Here is a 13,617-nt window from a genome sequence, read left to right as displayed (position 1 = left end):
ATGCACCAGTATTCTTGGTAAGTAAGACTAAGGAAGGAGGCTTGTCTCCGCTCATTGGACAAACCTCCTCCTTCAACATTGTGCTGTGTTGGGAGGCAGCAGTGAAGGACATAGAGTTTCCTCAGTGGGAGGCATGATGGCATTCTGTGATGGAAAAAACATGGCCATCAGTTTTCCTGCTGAATGGGTAAGGAAACTGATGACAGCCATCAATTTGGAGGTTTTGTTATCCAAAAAATTGATATGACATTTTTCTGACTGTCTGCTGTGTCCAGAATGCACAGGAGTCCTGAGAGAAAGCATGATTGCACAGCCAGCACTGTGCGAAGCAATCGTGAAATGCATTGTCCCTGTGGTGATTCATATTTTATTGAAGAAAGCCCTAAAATATAAAGTGTTGGTTGATTATGGGTAACCAAATCACGCTAGATGTCCATAAGCAATTATAATAAAATATTAAAATAGTTTTATAGTCTAGCAAAAAAAAAAGATAAAAATATAGGGCCACATACTTTTGATTTAGTTGCTTCAATTTCCTTTTTGTACATTAAAAATGTATACAGGAGCTGCCATTTCAGTTGCATAGGATATCAAGCCACTTTATTTTTTGAGAAACACCAACCTAAGTACAGCTGATTTACCAAGTCACAAAGATTTGCCCCCACTAAGCTGCACATAACTGAGTTATGCTCATGATCCGTCCTTAAATAATAAATTTAGAATCCTTATTAGAAAAAGTGTTGCTGTCTAGCAGTTAGAGATAAACTATGCTGCAGAAGTCTCTCGAAAAAGATAGAAATAAGTCGCTTAATAAAGTCTAAATCATTCCTTAGGTTAGCTAATAGAAGCACCCGTGGTTATAAAATTAATCAGTCTCTGCTATTACAGCAAATTGGTGAAGATTGTATTGACACATCTTCATCTGCATGTCTCATCAGAGGTGTCCGTGCCATTTAGCTACAAAACCCTGGAGGCTTTACTCTGCACAGAATCTTATAATACTTCAATTAAGGGACACCAAGCTGCCAGCCAGACAGCAGAGCATTTATTTCTTGATGACTCCTTAAGTTGTGCCACAGGCCTATCATTAAGAGAATATTTTTCACAGCATGTTGCAAAGATCCTCATGCCATTAAAAGGAATTGAAAAAGCATCAATTTGTTGTTTCCACCTAACACAGATATTTTTCATGGCTGGAACAGCCATTAAAAACAATCTGTTTTATTGCGTTCTGAAAAGATCACAGGAAGTACACATTGTGATTTATTTTAAGTATGACATTAGTATGAAAAGTATAGAAAATCTGAAATATTTGCAATAAATACTTAAAACAACAAAGTATTAAACATGTTTTCTTAAAAATTTTGCTAAAAAACCCTTTACTACAATTTCATATGAGACCTTCAGAGATTCTTAAATGACCTTGAGGGGATCTTTGTTTTTGAGAGAGGATCAGACTATTTTGGCCCTATGATATTCAGAACTAATGAACAACCTCATATAATGGATACAAAATTTAAAAGTGAATTTATGGTTTCATATGCTTCCTATGGTTATGACCTTTCCTTGACAGGGGGTAATACAACCTCTAGACCAGGAAACAAGGAAGCTTTACATGGAATATATATATATATATATATATATATATATATATATATATATATATATATATATATATATATATATATACACGCGTGTGCACACACACACACACACACATTTATATAAAGATAAATTACACTTCCTCTGCATTGCTCAGCCACTTGAACTGCTTAACTTCAATAGCAGGAAAGCAACTAAATCCCCAAGTGCCCACACTTCCTTAGACACCAAGGTTATCACCGATACACCTGCCAGCATGAGAATGCAATTTAACTTTACTGACCAGCTGTGTGCCCAACACCTGGGTAACCTGGAAAGCAGTAAGGCCACACTGACCTCTCATGCCAACCCTAATCTAGGCCTCATTCCCAGACCTGCCTCCTCACTGGACTCAAGATGTTAGGGTCTAGCTGGGTAACACACACTGCACTGAGCACTGGGGCTCACAACATGAGAAGGACTTGGACATGCTGGAGCAAGTCCAGAGGAAGATGGTCACAGGGCTGACCATGAGGACAGGCTGAGAGAGCTGGGTTGTTCAGCCTGCAGAAGAAAAGGCTCCAGAGAGACCTTATAGCACCTTCCAGCACCTAAAGGAAAGCCTACAAGAAGGCTGGAGAGGGGCTTTTGACAATGGCATGTAGTGGTAGAACAAGGGGCAATGGATTTAAACTGAAAGGGGATAGGTTTAGATTATATATTAGAAAGAAATTCTTTACTGTGAGGGTGGTGAGGCACTGGAAGAGGCTGCTCAGAGAACATGTAGATGCCCAATCTATGAAACTGTTAAAGGCCAGATTGTGTGAGGCTTTTTTCCACCTGGCCTAGTGGAAGGTGTCCCTGCACATGGTGCAGGGGGTTGGAACAAGATAACCTTTACGGTCCCTTCTAGACCAAGCCATTCTATAATTCCATGATTCTATATGCTTGTTTTTACCATACTGGTGGGTGAATGGGGCTCTCCTGGTTTTTCTCATCATCATTCTGCCTGCTGTAAATCAAGAATGTAAGCACAATCACCTCACACATCTGCAAGTCTCCCGTTTGCCAGGGTGTGCTCCCCTCTAGAGTGGGTGTCCTCTAGTGTCCCTGTTGGAGGTATTTTGCATTGCACTGCACTGTAAAGGCAAATAAAAGGAAGTGCCTGTCTTCCTAAGCCCATGTGCTAGCACCTCACATAAGATTCCAAAACAAGGGGGTCAATGCTCCACATGGGGATCTGAAGGACTTTGCATCCACAATGACTCGATCCCTGTGCTGTTGTCATGGGTTAGCCCAGGCTCAGTGACAGGTGACCATCAAAGTTGCTCCATCACTGCCTCTTAGCAGGACAGGGGACAGAAAATATAACAAAAGGTTGATGAATTGAGATAAGGGCAGAAAAAGATCATTCACCAGTTACTCTCACAGGCAAAACAGACTTAGGGAAGTTAACGAATAATTACCAATCAAATCACAGCAGGATGAGAAGTAAAACTGTATCTTATAAATAAAACTGTATCTTCCCCTCACACTTCCCTTTTTCCTAGGCTTCCCTCAGTTCTCTCTCCCTCTTTTCCCTTGCCAGTGCAAGGGGATAGGGAAGGAGGTTTATCACAGGTTGTCTCTCACTCCTTCCTCATCAGAGAAACAATTCCTCACACTCTGCTTCTGCTCCAGCATGGAATTCCCCCCACAGGAGTCCTCCACAAACTTCTCTAATGTAAATTCATCCCATGGGCTATAGTTCTTCACAAACTGCTTCAGAGTGGGTCCCTTCCACAGGGTACAGTCCTTCAGGAACAGGCTGCTCCAGTGTTGGTCCCCCGTAGGGTTACAAGTCCTCTCAGCAAATGCGCTTCACACGGGCTGCTCTCACCATAGGGCCACAGGTCCTGCAAGGACTTTTCGGGAATCTTTCAGGAATCCTGAAAAGTCTCTTTCAGGAGACATTTTTTCAGGAATCCTTTCAGGATTCTTTTCTGAATTTTGAAAATCAGAAATTAGGTCTCTTTCAGGAATCCTTCTGCTTTCCATGTGGTCACAGTCTCTTTCAGGAATCCACCTGTTATGGGGGTTGTAGGTAGATCTCTGCATTCCCGTGGACCTCCATGGGCTGCAGGGGCACAACTGTTTCACCATGGTTTGTGCCACAGTCTGAAGGGAAATCTCTGCTCCGGCACCTGCAGCAGCTTCTCTCTTGCCTTCTCCCCTGACCCTGGTGACTGCAGAGATGTTGCTCCCACATATTCTCACTCTGTCTCTGGATGCAACTGTGCAGCAACTTTCCCTTCCTTCTCGAATACATCATCCCAGAGGTGCTACCAGTGCTGCTGACAGGCTCAGCACTGGCCAGCAGCGGGTCTGTCTTCCACTGGCTCTGTTGAACATAGGGAGAAGCTTCTGGCAGCTTCTCACAGGAGTCACCCCTGTAGCCCCTCTGCTACCAGAACCTTGCCAAGGTTCAAAAACCATGCTGCAACCCTTTTCTGATTTTCACACTTTGGCAGACAGTTTCTCAAATTTTAACCCTGGCTGTCCTGGGTACAGAGAGGTGGATAAGAGCCTCTTGAGAGCCCATACAAGGCTTAAGTTGCCATTTTCTCCTGAATGCCACTATTGCTACCTCTGTGTCCTGGGATAACTTTCCAAGACACCTAATTTTGTTTGTGTATGAGGGAAAACCAACTGTCACTAAGTGTTAAAACCTCCCCAATGCTCAGGTTCCTGATGATCTCAGCCCTAATGCTGTAGTTTCATGAGCAATTTTGAAGAAAGGGCATCCCCCATTTTGCATTTTAAGAGGAGCATCACCCCTCTCCCTGATGCTGGAACAGCTATTGATACAGTCATGGACTTCATCTGGACAAATAATGGGGATAAACTGGCTCAAAAAAAGAAAAATTAGTTGGTTAGTTTTCAGCCAGATTGGTCCTTGACATGGTCAATGTATGGCTCCACAAAGGCACAGAAATAGGGCAGGGCGGTCGAGCAGAGCAGAGCAGAGCAAGAATCCTTTCACCGGAAATGGAGCCAAATTTATTACTCTCTCAGGTAACTGTACTGCTGGTATGTTGTTTAATTAGAGCTGATTAAGTATCATATACCAAATCTCACAAAAAGTTTGCTTTCTGATCATGTCTAACACACAAAAATGAAAAGTAGAACTGAAAGTGTTTGTCACCCAATTTTGATTCCTCAAATTGCTGTTTCAGTGTAAAATGTTTGCTTAATATAGACCAAAGAGCAATCGATTATATTAGCCACTTGTTTATCTGGCCTTGATATTGATCCTAGAATCTTAACTCATGAGCAATCCCACTGAATGAAATAAGATTCTTAACATGATTAAAACCTACTTCCTGAAGTAAAAACTTTTGGGATTAGGCTCCTTATTTGTAGCAAGTTTTTTTTGGGATGAGCCATTAGCAAGAGACATCTTCATTTTAAATTAGCACTAAACTATTATGTTAATATATGAGAGATTAAATTATTTGGCCTCCTGCCCTTATTCATATATGCAAATTTCTGAAAATTTATTGAAAGAAGTAACATTTGCAATTTCACCTCCTCTGCAATTAATTTATTTAAAACTAACATGTATGGTGAGTGACAATTTTGTGGAGAAAAAAATGCATTATATAATGAAGGCCAGACTCTATAGCTCTAATTCATGTGAATAGCCTTGCTTGTGTGAATAGTCCCACTGGTTTCAATGGACTATTCACACCAGTTCAATGGGATTATTCACATACATAATACACTGTGGTATTTGGGATGAAAGACACTATAAGAATGTAAACTGTTATAAAAATATTAATAATATGCATTTTAACTTACAGCAAAATATGCGTTTATCCCGGTAGCCATTTTAGCTGATAAGGTAAATCACGTCTGAGCTAAGAAACTCCTACTGCACATCCAAAACACTTATTTAACTGTGCTGCTAATAAGTAGTATTTTTGTGAAAATACAAATACACATTTACAAGAATGAAAATACAACATGTATTTATGAAAAAGCTTTTCAGAGCTTTCAGGTAAATACTATGTACATTTTCTTATTCCATAAAGGCAGTATATTTTCTTTTTTCTTTTTCTAGAAAAAACAAAATACAAAGGTCCAAATTCATCTCTGCAGTAGTTCTATTGACTTCAGTCGAGTTCACCAAAACCAGGAAGGTAATTTCACACAGAGGGTATCACAAAAAACCTCTACTGCCAACCATTTAAAGGACCAATTTGCAATGTGATGTGTGCAAGCAGGTCTTCCAAACCAGCATGCAAACCCTTCAGCAACTTCAGAGGAGCTGAATTGCACATTATGGCAACATTCATGTTTCTAATGCCAAAACCTAAAAATCCATAGTTATTATAAATCCACAGAAATTCATATATATCATTCACAGATTGCAGTAATAACAATAATTAGAGAAAAACTGACAGACAAGTTGCATCTGAAGAACCTTTCTCCAATAAAATGGTGCATTTAAAAAACTCTGTGGGGGTATATCCACAGCCACCATGACTCTGCAGTCTTCGATTCAAAGTCAGCCAACTCCTTAAGAATAAAAAAGGGGAGTGAAAACACATGAGTGACGTACAGCCTTATGCCTCTCAAACTAATAGCTGTATAGTGAATTATTATCATATAGTCTAGGAAATCAGTCACTGTCACGGAAACAGTCTGCTAATTTATTAGTTTGTTATTAGTCTATTTGCTTGTTTATTTATTTATTGCCAATTCTTCAGGATGCCCAGTAATGCAGTGAGTATAATGCAAATCTCAGCGGCACCCCTTTGGTCTGAAAGGCAGACCTTTTTAGGCAACTGTTGCACATAGGTAAAGCCTTATAAAATAAGGGCCTTTTTACCATTGTAAAATCATGGCTCATGCTTAGGCTAAGTAGAAATGAACTATGGGAGAGTGACTCAGCTGGAATGGAGTAGAGAGACATGAGAGATGTGAGACATGAGAGACAAGCTGCGTGACTGCCGCATGTTTGCATCGTGCTGTAGGGTGGTTGGATGACTTGGGCTTGTTGTGCCTTAAAACTGTGTAAACTGGTAATCAGCTAACTGCTCAAAAAGGCCTGGTTTTTGCAATAAAGGAGCTCTCCTTTGCCCCTGCCTGGGGACTCTACGTTGCTTTGCTTCATTCAGGTAACCAGCATGGCAACCCAGCACAATGAAACTATGTTTGTGCTAGATGAGGCAGTTCCTCAGCTCTCTTCCCACTTCTTAAAAAAAATTGGTGAGAGATAAGACGGTGGTGGCAGGATGTTCAAACTTGTCCTCCAAAATGCTGAGCGCTGTTACTCCCATTAGTGACACCAATTGGGCTCAGCACTTCTACCAGTGTATCTCATCAATGTGTTTTTTTTAGTCTTTCTGTGTTGTGTTCTGACCTATGTAGTTTTACAAAGACATGAAAGACAGGGAGCGAGGCCTGTTCAGGCTTGGGAAGAGACAACTGAAAGGGGACCTCATCATTATATATCTAAGTATTTCAAGGGAAGGTGTGAAGAGGGTGGAGCCAGGAATTTCTCAGTGGTGCCAAGCAATAGGACAAGAGGCAATGGGCAGACACCGATGCACAGGAAGCTCCACCTGAATATGATGAAGAACTTTACTCCATGGGTGACTGAGCACTGGAACAGATTGTCCAGAGAGGCTGTGGAGTCTCCCTGACTGGAGATATTAATGAAACTTCTGGCTGCAATTCATTCCATGTGCTCTGGGATGACTTTGCTTGAGCAGGGAGGTTGGACCAACCTGACCCATTCTGTGACTCTGTGATTACCATACATCAGTATGGCACAGGCTAGGAAGGGCTGAGGTTTGATTTGCTGGGGCCTTGAGTGGCTCCAGTATTGTAAGTCCACATTATAGCTTCAATAATGAAGAGGTCTGGAAGAGGTTCCAGTCTAGGCGCACACTGGTGGAAGACATTGACGCCACACTGGAGGTGGACCATGCAAATTTTGTCATCGTATGTCTTCAGATGCTTCCAGTAAAAATGGAAACTTCAAGTGTAATAGTGTGTCTGAATGCATGTTGTATTGCTCCATGTATAGGCATAAGGCAAATTTACACCCAAAATAAGCCCTCCAGTTCACTTTATTGACACTCTTGATTGAGACTTTAACCTTCTTTTTTTCTTCCCTACTCCTGGTGCTGGTGCTGATATGGCTGTGACACCAGACAATTTTCACATTTCTGCTCTACCTTCTTCTTAAATCCTTCATCCCATGTGTCAGACTACAAAAGACAGAGAGAAGAAATGCACAAGGATGAGAAGAGAAAAGCAGAAACTTCTCCCTGCCATGTAATCTAGGTCCTGTCACTCTTACACATTTTACAGGTACTAATTTTCCAAGCTCATTCAAACTATTCTGGGCTTTCCAAAGTGAATAATAAATGCTGATCTGAATAAGAACTACAGTGGGATGACTTCACAGTAACAGTTGAACTTGACCCAGAAGCATGCTGATCCACATCCCTCTATTTGTCTCCTTTTCTTGACTTGCCTTGTCTTTGTTTTCTCCTTCCTCAGATGAAGCATTTAATTTCATCTCTACATATTCTTTTTCAGTTTTCCATCCTATTTCTTCATCAAACAAACAACAAACAAAAAACCAAACCAACAACAACCAAACAAACCGCCCCCCAAAAAGCCCACCAAAAAAACCCAATAAAAAATTCCAACCCCCCAAAGTAGTACCTTATTCTGTAAGTACTTCACAGCAAAATTTACTGATCCCTGGGACTATTCTTTCTTCCCCTTCCCCAATTTGCAGTGGGGAAATGTAGGAATGTGCCCCCTGCGGACAGAGTGACACAACTTTCCTCTGTTCCCCAAAAGGAAAGAGCCCAGAACTTTCTACACCGATCAGGTAAAAAAACTACCTCATAGGACCTTTCGGACTTCACCTCAAGTTTGGGGACAGCTAATTGGATGGGAGCCAAAAAGTCCTGCCTGGCCCATTTAGTAGAAAAAGAAGAGAACAAAGAAGCTAATCCCTTTTGTGAGGTGTTTTTACCAGGAGCACGGACCTGTGAACCTGGCTCAGTTTTGAGTTTGTTATTTTGCCTTTTATTAAACCTTTTTTGTTCCAACGCTGCAACATAAGCCTCCTGCTCATTTATGCCTCCCAATGGAAGCTGAGCTATCTTAGGGTATAACGTTTGGGTGTTGAGAGCTTATCAGATCAGCTCGAAACCCCAGGGTAAACGTTGTATGGAAAGACAACTGATCAACTGAAAAGAACAAAGTTAATAGAAGGACTGAAAGTGAATGGAGACAACAAGGAGCTGCACAGCCAAGAGAAGAGAAAGCAGACCTAATACAGTGATGTGAATCTCACACCGTTTCAGTCCTGAGTGTAGTGACTGGGGAAAGGCAGCTGGATGCCTGAGCTCCATCAGGACACAGGAAGATCTGAGAAGTTGAACAGGGAATGTGTTTTGTCCTGTCAGACTTAGCTTAAACTCTGGTCAGGCTTCAGTCTCAGGAAGATCAGGCAGACCCATTCCAGTCATTTCAGAAGGGCCCTTGAAAGCCTGGTATTTTCATCAGCATCCTAGAAAAACTGGTATGTTCATCATCTTTAGGGACTCTTTTTGCACAGAGTGTCTATCTGAAATCAAAGTAATAAGCAGGTGAGAAAAAAAAAAATTAAATACACCATTGTTCACTGACTTAAGTTGAAGGTCCCATTGGGTCAGTCATGTTTAATAGGAATGAATGAACCAATCTTACATAAAAGTCTAATCTCTTTTGAAAAAAAAATAAAGAAAAAACCTGAACAAAAATGCACCACTTTTTAGTCTTCACAATCGTGTAGGAATGAGTTCCACAACTTAACTATATATTTTGTTTTACTTCCACTGATTGATCTCTCCTAAGCTCCCATAAGACAGTGACCTTTAAAAGACTGCTCTTCAACTGTAACTGTATTTCATTCTTGTCTCTTCCATTTCAAAAATCTTGAGTTTTTCCTGTTCAAGATTTTTTTTCTGCATCCTCTTCAATCCAACTTCTACACCACTAAGCCTGGAAAATTGCACTTGAATTTCCCATGAGGCTGTTCTGACCACTGAGGCACTGTATAAAAAAGAAGAAGTGGCATTAATTCCTCTTCCAGATGTGCTTTCTCTGGGAAAAGCAAATTTTCACAAAGCTGCACCTTATTATTCTCCGCACAGACAGCCTAGAATTCTTTTTTTCTGTGTGTGTGAAACCTACAGCAAACAATGCTAAGACTGCAGCTTGTTTTAATGTTCCATTTCACTTCCTTACATCCATCTGCCATATATTTTTTCATCCTCTGAAACTTACTGAAACATGGGTTTTTTTGTCCTCTGCTTTTGCCTCTCCTTGTACACAGAACTCTGCTGTGCAGCTGAGACTCCCAGATGCTACCAAGCTGCAAGCAGTACTAATAACTTCACATCCTGCCATCAGTTTTTTTAATTCATATGCAATGTGAATCAAATTTTGTCACAGGTAGAACAGCACACTTTAAAAAAGCCAGGTACTTATTGGGAGGACGTTGAGTACAAATGCCAACATTTTAAGCCAACGGTTTGTGCCGTGCCTGGGCTGGGACAAGCCACGGTATCAGCACAGGCTGGGGATGTTGAGAGCAGCCCTGCTGAGAAGGACTGGGGGTGCTGGTGGGTGAGAGGCTGGACATGACCCAGCCATGTGCACTGGCAGCCCAGGAAGGCAATTGTGTCCTGGGCTGCATCCAAAGCTGCGTGGGCAGCAGGGAGGGGATTCTGCCCCTCTGCTCTGCTCTGGTGAGATCCAACCTGGAGCCCCCAGCACAGGAAGGACGTGAATCTGTTGGAGTAAGTCCAGAGGAGGCCATCAAGATGATCAGAGGGATGGAGCACGTCTCCTATGAGAAAAGGCTGAGAGAATTGGGATTGTTCAGCCTGGAGAAGAGAGGATTTCAGCAAGACCTAGTTGCAGGCTTTCAGTACCTGCAGGGAGCCTACAAGAAAGATGGAGAGGGACATTTTACAAGAACATGATGGGACAAGGGGGAATGGACTTCAAATGAAAAAGGAACAGAGTAGGGAGGGTTTAGATGAGATACTAGGAAAAGTTTCTTTACTGTGAGGGTGGTGAGGCACTGCAACAGGTTACCTGGATGAGTAGATGCTCCATCCTTGGAAGTGCTAAGGCCAGGTTGGATGGAACTCTGAACAATTTGATCTAGTGAAAGGTGTCTCTGCCCATGGCAGAGGGGTTGGAACTGGATGATCTTTAAGGTCCCTTCCAGCCAAAACCATTCAATGATATTTCAATCATTCAAGCCACTCAATGATTTTTCTCCCATTCTATCACTCATTTTTACAATATCTTAGCCCTCTTCATGAAAATGATGAAGCTGAGATACTTTTCCTTCTTTAAAAATAGTTCTGGTGAGTACTAAACCACTTTTCATTTTTGCTGGATGTTAAGGTCATTGTGACTGCTTGACTGGGGTTACCACCAAACTAGAGACTAAATTAGGGCATGCTGAGGTGCCCATCATTCAGCTACTTATTTACATGCATACAATGAAATAAGTGTATTAATCTCGGAAACTCAAATTCTAGGCACTGACTGAGAGTAATAAAATTATACAATAAATAAACTGGGGAAAGAAAGATGTACATACAGGTGTGTGGGGGAATTTTCTGACATTGAAAGCAAAAACACTACCAAGAGAGACCTGGATCCTGTGGATATTGGTTTGAATAACTCAGGCCCTCTGTGCAAAAATTCGTTTCAGCATCTGAAGTTCTGAAACCAGAAATGTGTGAATTTTCAGCTGACTCTTCCTCTGTGGGAAGCCACCATAACTGAGTCATGAAAACTTTTTAATCTCTGCAAAAATATGCTTGTAAGTAGAATAATACCATAAACATTGATGAGTGCCCATCCATGCTGTACTTTTTGCAATAGACTTGCAAGTCACTGTCAGATGATTAGCTTCCATGAGAGGGCTCATGTTTCTTATACAATTTAAGCATCTCAAGGCCCATGCATTATCTCAATCTAAAAGAAAAAAACCCTCCATATACAGAGTTTTGTCTTATTCTGGCAAAACTCCCCCACAAAAGAACTGATGTGCTTCAAACACCTCACTAATGGTACAGTAAATTACATTTTCACATTTGGAACATTGTAATAGATTTCTCTACAGAGTGATTTATCATGCAACAATTAGGAACCCTCGGGAATTGGATGACCATTTTAAATTTTATCAGCTTGTTTCAATAAACTGTTAATGTGACCCTAATGTTTGGGAAGCACTTTAATATAATCAGATTTCAGTTGTTCAATCTACTGACATTAATGGCTACCTCATTAATCATAGGATTCTCACTGAGACCTCAGAGGCTGTGCTAGGTTCAGTGGACCAGTTCTTACAATAATAAAAACAACAGGCTATTTTCAACAGGGAAAAACTCTAACTGAAAAACATTGGGTTCTGTTATCCTCTTGGAGTTGATGAGGTCATTTAATAATCCCTGAAAGTGTGAAAAAACATCATTTTTGTGTAGTTAATTTTTATTTGTAAAGTGGTCAATTAAAAATTGTAGTCATAATTACTGAAATCTCTTGCTTTAAACAAATAGTGCACCCTAAGAGGTAAAACACGAGAGGAAGACCGTGTAACAGCCTGTGTACAAATGGCTCAGAATGCCTACCACATGTACCCAGGGACAGTGATGTTTCTGCCCTGACAGCACTTGTATCCCACTGTGGTGGCTCTCACCTTGCCAATTAACAATATGTAAGATATTACCAGAATATTAAAGTGGCTTCCCTACTATCACCATCAAAATATATTATTGTCCTGAGCTGTTTAATGGAAGACCATACCAAAGGCTTTGTAACACACAGGGTGTTAGAATTTGTGTCTCAAGGTCTAGGGAAATTTCTATGACTGTTCTTATAAAGGTCTTGACTGTAGGTGTCCGTATGGAGTATGTTAGGAAACAGAGATATTCCAGTGCAAATCCTGAAGAAAGGTGTGGGCAAAGGATGTGAAGAGATAATGAAACAATTTCTGAGAAATTAGAACTGCGGCAAAAATTACTAGTGCCACAAGGAACTGTAAAGTCAATTCAATAGGACTTTCTCTCATTCTGCACAAGCAGGCTTAGCAGCTGATGTCCTGTTTATCAGCCTTTGATGGACAAGCAGAATTGTGGAAACTTCCACTGCCCCTGAAAGAAAACACTTTTCCTAATGAAGTGTCTTCTAGAAATGCAGGAGCCAATAATGCTCTTAACTCTTAACACACAGTCTGAGAGTATCAAACAGCAGTAAGCATTGAAACAGTTAATTTTAGAAGCTGATTTTAATAGGCCCTGGTTTCTTCATTGAAAATGTAATCTATTTTTTTGTATATGTACTTGATGTTATTCCCCTGACAGTTAATACAGTTAAGGTGTACTTGCCTTATTTGCTGAGTTAATCTGTCCAAAACAGGTACATGGTTTCAAGCCAAAGAGGGTATGTACAGTATTGACATATTTATCTAGCAATTTGTTGGAGCTTCAATAAAATTGGTTTTACCAAGTTAGAGTGTCAGTTCTTTAAGACATTAGTAAGAATCATGCATTTTGATTCCTACTTTGCTTGGTAATGAAGTTAACAAAGACCACTAAATTAAGTCCATTTTTCTAATACACTTGAAATAGAAAAATATGACTTCAATCTTATCAGGTAGATGTGTTCAGAGGAGGAAATGTTATCAGCACTTTGAATAAACTGGGAGGCACCAACACAAAGCCATACAGCAGAGGTAATTGTTCATAAAGCACCCAAGAAAGAGATCTAGCAATTCACAGATACATTTTCAAGGTCAGTGAAAAAAAGCAAGGAACAATAAAAATCCCTAGATCACTAATTCTACCTCCTGGTTATCCAAGCACCAGGCCTTTTCTTAATGCCTGTCTTTAAAAGGCTCAGAGTTCCTGGTATAAATGCTTTCATTGAAAGTAACTCCAGTCCTTCTGCTCTCAAATG

This window comes from Motacilla alba, chromosome 2, assembly GCF_015832195.1.
Source record: "Motacilla alba alba isolate MOTALB_02 chromosome 2, Motacilla_alba_V1.0_pri, whole genome shotgun sequence".
In the NCBI taxonomy this organism is placed as follows: Eukaryota; Metazoa; Chordata; class Aves; order Passeriformes; family Motacillidae; genus Motacilla; species Motacilla alba.
The sequence above is the reverse complement of the archived record's forward strand: the minus strand, read 5'-3'. Positions refer to the sequence as shown.